Below are 7,500 nucleotides of genomic sequence, written 5' to 3' on the forward strand. Positions count from 1 at the left end.
GATGTTTATTATTACAACTGTATTTAACCAATGTCGTGGTATTACCACACATTTCTTTACATTGTCACCAGACCATTTACCGTTAAACTGATATATACTAACCTGGCATGATGCCTTGTGCCCATTAGCAATGGAATATGGGTATGGGAACATCAACATCTTCCAAGAGGCTTTCCTGAGATGAACACTAACAAATATAATCATGCAAATGAAAATTGTGTCAGTAGTAACAAACTATTCTGAAGTTAACATGTGATCCTCATAGATATTCATGCAATTTAAACGTAAGCAATAATGGGAATTTCACCAAACATAAAGAAGAAACGAATCTGGCCCCATTGGGATTTCAGCCCATGACATTGTCATTATAATGCTCTACCCACTGAGCTATGAACCCCTATATGTTGGGGGCAAGCCAGTATCCATGAGAGGAAGTGATGAAACAGGCAGTGGAATTACGTGACCTGCAAAAATGAAGTTTTATTTGATTGAGCTAACTGCTCAAAATTCAGTTAATAGCTCTGACGATTACATCTTCAGTTCATTTCCACAATTCACATAATTCCAAACTGTTCCAATAAATTACTTCATTTCATCCCAAATTTAATAGAAAATACTTTGGACAGTTCCTCAAAATTAAATACCACTTTAGAATTACCATTTAGCCTCCTGCACATACATTTTTAAAAATGTTATTTAAACCCTCAAATGGTGTGCTAATAGACAAGCAATATCATACATGATGATTACTCTGCTTCGGGTGCTCTCATTAAGACTTCTAAGCCTCTTAAGCTCATAAACAGAGTATGATATTCTGTACAGAGAAAAGATTATTGAAAAGGTGAATCAATAACCAATTTTCTCTTTTATATATTTTTACACAAAATCTAAGAAAAATTGAATTTATTTCCTATAATATGACATTCAAATTAATAACAAAGTTATATAATGGTGATGCTATTAGTGTAAAGAATCATAGGATGCTCCTGCATTGTATATACAAGCGTGCTAATTGTCAGCTTGACAAATTCATAATAATCATGGCTCTATCATGTAATTCTCTAATAGACAATACATGTAGGATTGAGCGCAACATTAGGTAATATGTATTTACACGCTCCATACCTTTCACCATGCTTTATGTTAAGGAATCGTTTAGGAAAGTCATGTCTGCATACTTGCCCAAAGACACCTTTCTCGTCACAGAGTTTGTTTTTGCCTTTTGATCTTAAAGCTGAAAGAACCTCTCCAGCATGGAACTTACTGCAGTTCTGTTATAAAAAAGGGACAAAAACAGAAAATCTTGAATTCAAAGGGCCAAAAGGGAAAATCATACAGTTCTCAAATTAGCATCTGAGCATTGCATCATCTTATATACAGACCTGTTCCATGTCTGCTCCAGCTTTGCCATAACTGTTGACAAAATTGTCAACATCAACCTGCAGGTCTGCAAAAAGGAGTGTTCCATGTTTGGGTGTTCCTAAATCATGCCCTTTGTCCTTTTTTTCTCTACAATCCAAAGCACCCATCCATGCTTCCAACGAGTACACAATCATCCTGTTCAAAAGAGAGGGGAAAAGAGAAAAATAGATGTAAAACAGAACAGCAACAACAGCATAAAATGAATACTGCAGAACTACAGCACTAGTGTAAAGATGAGTGCATTTTGTGTGCCCCAAAATGAATGCCATAATATTCCTCAAGTGCAAGCTACTATTCAGAGCAAATTACAATGTATATAGTTACCCTTGGACATATAGGAAACCAAGCTCCATTGTACAAATTTCCATTGTATTTTGTACAATGCTTGTACTGATGCATGAAATACCTTCACGTGAAAACAACAAAATGTCAATTAGGACTAATTATTTTCTTACAGCAAGTCAGTAAAATTAATGTACATGTACAGCAAGAAATATGTCTTGTAAGTTAATGTAAATGGAATCTTGACCATAAAAAAAAAAAAAAAACAGTCAATGTATCTTTGAATCATATGAACAAAAAGCGACACAAAAGCGACAAAAGCAAAGCATGAGTTTGAGATCTATATTCAAGCTGGGCAACTAGATAATAAATGAAGAAATATAATAATTATATAAAGAAGCACTTGTAAATCATGTGACTGCCTCTACTATTACTACTACTATTTCTGCTACTGTTACTACTACTACTACAACTACTACTAATAATAATAATAATAACAATATAACAAGAACAACAACAATAATAATAGTAATAATGATACTAATTCTAATATCAATAATACCTTAGTGCTATTCCACATGAGACATGAAGATTTGACATATTTTCAAATTCAAAATATGAGAGCCAAACTTACTTTTATGAAAGCTTATACATAGTTCTATAAGAATCCAAATCTAGATTTTCCAAAAATATATAAATGCCCTTTGACGTACAAAATGACCTAGATCAGCAAAGTTTTTATATTTTATTTATTATTTATTTCCCAATTTACAGATAAAAGCAATAAAAACAGCATTTTTACTTCAGTGGCATTACTCTGAACGTTATTAGTGGTGAATGAAAAGCTCTTTCTTGAACATCCCCAAAATGTCACCTCCACAACAGATTTTGGTCACGTCCACAACACAACAATTTTATTCTTTATATATATTATTTATTTTTTACTTCCCAATTTACAGATAAAAGTAGTAAAAATAGCATTTTCACCTCAGTGGCATATTACTCTGAACGTCATTAGGGGTGAATAAAAAGCTCTTTCCTGAACATCCCCAAAATGTTACTTCCACAACAAATTTTGGTCACGTCTGCAACACAACATTTTTGTTAATAAATCCATGGTAACAAGTAATTTCTATAATATCTTTTCAGATTTATGAAGCACAATTACTATTGAATTTAGTTAGTATATGCAGTTTTTTTTAAAAAGTTTTCAATTCACAGGAAATTTGAAGTAACCAAAAGCAATTCAAATGAATGGTTGTTTTAAGAGTCACATCCGCAACACACTTTGAAAAATTATTTTCTCTGGATCTCTAAGAGATAGTCAAAATGTTTTCTGGCAAAATAAAAGGTACTTCAGGGGCAATTTTATGACATGACTCATTTCAATTCAAATAGTGTGGATCTGACTTTAGGAGACATTTAATAACCAAATTTTGCCTCTAAATGTCGTGTCCGCAACGTGGAATTGACCCCTAGTAGACCTTGTACATCCACAAATTAGCAGCTCTGATACTCTCAACCTACCACACATACCTGAATTCTTCAAAGCAATCTGAATTAAGGATACTTTAAATTGAGCTCACATAAAAAAAGAAAACATACCGTTCAACCAAAATCAATCAATTAAAAAAAGTCTGGTCATGTCTCAAAAGGACTCTTTGCAAGCAACCCTACATGTGTTGGTTGTAGCTAAGAATTGAGAGCTGTGATCACTTCTGTGATGTTTAGCAGGGACACTTGACAATGAAGAAAGACCTTCTCCACAAACTCCATCAGTTTGAAGCTGAATCCTGTGGCGGGATTTGCTGGTGACCCTGGCCAGAACTGACATTTCAAGGGTGTGACAGCATGCGGCTCACAATCACACACTTGTACATATTTGAGGTATTGATTTCCTGACATTCATAAAGAAATTAATGAACAACTTAAGACGTTAAGTGCATACATACATACATACATACATAGGTTAATTGGCCACTCCCCATAGGGGCTTTTCAGGGCCAACACCCACCCATCCCACCCAGGGGAGGACATCCACCACACAGTAATCTCGTGCGTGGGAATTAACGTCTCCTACCCCTAACCCTGCAGGAGACAGGGCCTACGGTCTATTCGTCCTTATCCGAGAAGACTAGAATATGTATCCATTTCTTGATTATAGAAAGGTAGCAAATTCTCCTCACTTATTTTAAGACCATGAATATTGGTCCGCCCGGGCTAAATGTAAACAAAATGAAAACAAAAAGAAGTAAACAAAAGTAAATAGAATGGAAAAAAATAAACATTACATACAGCTTTACATACCTCTTACTTTGTTGAGGGCCATATAGACACCTTATTAACAAAGTGCGAGGGCCACACTAGGAGAATATTGGCCCGAGGTCTTGAAAGTGCAAACAAAGTGCAGCGAGGTCTGTACAGAAAAGTCCAAGGACCAATATTCTCCCAGCACGACAGAAAAGGCTCTTACAGATAGATGCAAGCCAAGTTTATTGTTTCCCTTTGGACTTTGGCAAGCCATATCATTACAAAACTTAATTGCATGTGGGATCATTCAGGACGTTACCCGGTCCAATACTTAAAAATTATTGGACGGCCAATGGAGCAATGTGATTGTTTGATTTTATCTATTGGCCCTGACATATTGAGAGAAGTTAAATCGTATCATTATCACCAGCGTTCTTGATTTTAGGCAAGCGGCAGGAAAATGTGAAAAAGGAGCAGGTAAAATTGAAAAAGAACGCTTCGTTTTTAAACCATTCTAGTATTTTCTAACCACTATAAATGAAATGAACTGACCTAAGGTATCCAGAAGTCTGAACAGCTTTACTGTTGCGGTTCTGCACGTATGGCCATAGCTAACAGTGGCCTCATCTGCATACAAAGGAGAAAATACCCCCTCCTATTAAACTAAAGAAAGTAAGAAGTAGATAAAAGTACAGTTTAACCAGATATGTTACGCTAAAAGTAGCTAGAATACAACCGGCCCCAAAATATTCATACACACCTTCCATTGCTCAAGTACATGAAACTTGTTTCGATTGACATGTAGAGCTGTGCACATTCAACGCACAAGTACTGGCGAGGGCCTCAGTATTCACATCGTGTTGTAGCGATACACTTTTGACAGTGCACACAGTTAGTATTGTCTGGAAGATACTGTTCTTCAATGTACGAATTCAGCAACTTTTCCCGTACCTTTTCCCAGTTAGCGGAGATACTAAAAACACGATTTTGCTGTTGAATTAAGAGTTCCTGCTTGTCGAGATCGTCAAGAGGGACATCTTGTTCTACTGTACTGTTGGTGTCCTGACTTTTTTCCTCCGTACTCTTATGAGGCTTCTTCTCAAGATTCACCCTCAGCGGAATCGATACAGTGGTTTTCTTTCCATCGTGCCCAATATTCTTCACATCAAGGAAGATGGGCTTTAACCGACGCATTTCGCAGCGATCACCTTGGCTTGTTCACCGAAGAGTGAGGGATTTGATTGGTCGAAATGTTTATGCATATTTAATGAGCTACGAGGAAGACTTAGATGATCATTTAAAGCGGCTTGAACCCAATGAACTAAAGTTAGATTAGGTGGGTGTTAGCCACTTAGATTGTGTAAGTCTTGATGATTCTGTCTCACACTTTTAAATAGATTCTTACTATATCACGCGTCCCTTGCATGTGATTCTGACTTTTGTCCGAAATTTGAAAGACAAGGGTGAAAGATTGTTATTGATTACCAATCCATACGATATATTATGTCCTCAGCGCCTCGTACTGAAAAGCATACTTTCAGTTTTATCAGGTAGGGGCAGATCATAATGACTTGTTGAATTAGTGGCTGCGTAAGTGATTAAGTCAAAGACATCGCGGTTGAGGTTTCATTTAAAAGACGAGCGATTTTGATGCCTCGTAAACAAGCCTGCCAATGAAAAATAAGATTTCTACAGCTGACCAAATTATGCTTAAATTAGTAATAATTTTGTAATAGGAAATGGCTTCTTTCTAGAACTTGGTTTTCAAAATATGTTCTCAAGACTTGGATGAAAAAATCGCAGACTTGACGTTTTGATAATATTGTCACAAAACAACACCCATTAGATGTCCTGTATGTGACTTAAATCATGGAAGACCTTTAGGTGTCCACAATGACACAAAATTGAACGGATTGTATGAAGCTTGCCATCTTGAGACGATCAATCGAATAACGGCAACACCTCGTTTTCACCAGTACGCCGATTCTTAGTTCGCATGCACGAACCCCATTTAGTTGTATATGGGAAAGAACGCAAAAGTGCTGTCCCACACTATTTTCTAGAACTTCGATATCGTTGTCTTAAATTTTCGTCTCTACTTATTGACACAATTCTTCGCATTTTTTCACTTGCGTATCTGATATACAAAAATCGCAATTACTGATGATCAAGCTTCGATGCATGCCCGTGCAGAAAGAATTGATGCAAAAATGCGATTTTTTGATACCTTCTTTTCAGGTTTTTTTATTTCCGTTTTACGAAGTGTCATCATGGGAAACACCCTTTGGCAAGAACACTTTTCCAGATTTTTCCCACTGATAAGTTCTGTAACGAGCGGTCTGTTGAATCTTCTTCAAACCACTAGCAGGACGTGTAATACTCGAACTGGTTAGTAATTATTAACATTTCTGACTTTAGCAGAAAATTATTGTTCAGTGTTGTTCATTGCACTGAAGCGGAACGGTGATCATATAGTAGAATAGTTTGTCTGTGCTTAACGATGCGGACACCGTTGAAATAGATTGTAAAGTTGCTGTCGCATACTACACGTCTCCCTTAGGCGAGAAGGTCTATGAACGAGGATCAGCTTTGATTAGTTTACCCCTAACTGCTGTGATTGGTTGACCACTATCGTCGCTGTTTCTGTAGATCATAATGTCCTTACCGCCTGATTAATTGCGATCGACAATAGCGATAAATAGGATGAAAGTTTATTATTTCTGGTATTGAGATATACGGCGCATTGAGATTAGAAATGCGCCCTGTAAGCATCTACTTTATTATTATTATTATTATTATTATTATTATTGTTTGAATTATATATTTTCCTTTTTTCTCAGAGTTGTTGGGATTATACATTTTATTTCCTTTCCCTCTGCTCCAGTTCTACCTGTAATTGAAATCTCGTCCAGCCCACCTAACCACACGCTTGCTCTTGGGACAGCCCTTAATATGACATGCATAGCGTGGCCGAGGTATCATGACGCCGGAGCTATTTCCCAGGAGATGGATCAAATATATTCAGTGGTATGATCCTCAGGGTAGACCAACTGGAGCCAAATGCCTGCAGGCTACACCAAGTGTAGCCCAACTATCAGGCCCAAAGCCGTCTTTTCATCTCTAAGACATCAATATCAACTCTAAACTGCAATGCGGATGACGTAATGCCTTATTGGCTGCCTTATAAGGCTAGATAGCTCTCAGTGACTATTTGCGTCACTTCTTACCGTACCGAGCGATATCAGCATGAATTTGTGAAAGAAATTTGAATGAAATAATTACGGGGAGGTTACTTATAAAGAAACCGATGTTCATTGGCCCCAAACACTCAAGTTTAGATATGAAACCCCAAAAATGTTTTATCTTTTTGTTTGGCTAGGAAAGAATAAGGATAGCATTTATCCTTTGTTTTAAAGAACGATTGCCATTTTGCAGAGTTATTTTCAGATTTTCTAAAGCCAGAGACTGTGATAGATCCAACGAACCAAACTGTTCTTGCCGGCTTCGACGTAACCTTTGGCTGCACCGCAAAAGGCCATCCCATGC

General features: G+C 36.9%; 1 protein-coding gene and 1 pseudogene across 4 annotated transcripts in view; both read right to left on the bottom strand.

Moving 5' to 3' along the window:
- LOC111318994 (uncharacterized) overlaps positions 1-5,211 on the bottom strand; it is a 12,886-nt pseudogene extending 7,675 nt beyond the window's left edge.
- The window catches only part of LOC148741091 (fibroleukin-like), a 371,193-nt gene that overhangs the window by 290,390 nt on the left and 73,303 nt on the right, over positions 1-7,500 (bottom strand). The window lies entirely within an intron of this gene.

This window comes from Stylophora pistillata, chromosome 1 (genome assembly GCF_964205215.1).
Source record: "Stylophora pistillata chromosome 1, jaStyPist1.2, whole genome shotgun sequence".
NCBI classification, from domain to species: Eukaryota; Metazoa; Cnidaria; class Anthozoa; order Scleractinia; family Pocilloporidae; genus Stylophora; species Stylophora pistillata.